Source organism: Grammomys surdaster, unplaced genomic scaffold, assembly GCF_004785775.1.
Source record: "Grammomys surdaster isolate TR1022 unplaced genomic scaffold, NIH_TR_1.0 126115, whole genome shotgun sequence".
In the NCBI taxonomy this organism is placed as follows: domain Eukaryota; kingdom Metazoa; phylum Chordata; class Mammalia; order Rodentia; family Muridae; genus Grammomys; species Grammomys surdaster.
In genome coordinates, this window is record NW_021620923.1 from 3,260,433 (window position 1) to 3,261,473 (window position 1,041).

The window sequence follows — 1,041 nt, forward strand, 5'->3', positions numbered from 1 at the left end:
ACTTCTGATGCCAAGAAGCACTTGCTGACAAAAGCCTGATATGGCTTTTCCCTGAGAAGTTTTGCCAACACCTGACCAATACAGATGCAGATACTCACAGCCAATCATCACAATGAACCCAGGGAATCCAAGAGAAGAGCTAGGGAAAGGACTGAGGGAGCTGGAGGGGATTACAACCCCATAGTAAGAACTGTATCAACTAACTGGACCACACAGAACTCCAGAGATTAAACCACCAAACCAAAGAGTATATATTGAGGGAATCATGGCTCCAGGTACATATGTAGCAGAGTACAGCCTTGTCTGACATCAAAGGGACTGGAGACCCTTGGTCCTCTGGGGGATTGATGCCTCAGCATAGGGAGTGGTGAGGCAGGAATGGGTGAGTTGGTAGAGTTGCATCCCCATAGAGGCAAAGGGGAGGGGAGAGAGGGCGATGGGATGGAAGTGTTGTGGAGAGGAAACTGGGAAGGGGGTTATCATTTGAAATGTAAACAAATAAAATGATTAATAATAATTAAAAAAACCTTGTTGATTATATGTAAGACTTGCTCTATAGGAAGGAAAATTCCTTTCTGGACATATGAGTATCTCAGTCAACATCTCCTAGTAACTCTGGTTCTCTGCACAAGATCAAAATAGCCTAAGTCTTTGCATAGGTGGAACAACCTAACTCCATGTCCCACCACAAACCTGTGAGCTAATAGCAGTGCTTATCTGTTGGAGGAGGAAGAATCATTCGTTTTTGTGGCTCTGCCAACGTGTAGATTTTCTCTGCTCCAGTGGATGGCTGTACACTCATACACATATGGGCAGAATCAACATGGCATAGGGAAATTTAAAAACAAAACAAACCCAATAAGCTGTTAGACGATGAGAGAGGAAATTGATGGAACATAAGGAGAGTAACTGAAGTTTGATGTAATATATCATGTATTAAATTCTCAAAAATAAAAGAAAATTAGAAAATGTACCCAAGTCAATCAAATACCACCCCCCCAAAAAAAATATTTCAGAAGTGGTGGGATTTTTAACATACAG

At 41.8% G+C, this 1,041-nt stretch overlaps 1 pseudogene; it reads left to right on the forward strand.

Moving 5' to 3' along the window:
- Positions 1-265: 265 nt before the first annotated feature.
- The window catches only part of LOC114611526, a 2,395-nt pseudogene continuing 1,619 nt past the window's right edge, over positions 266-1,041 (forward strand).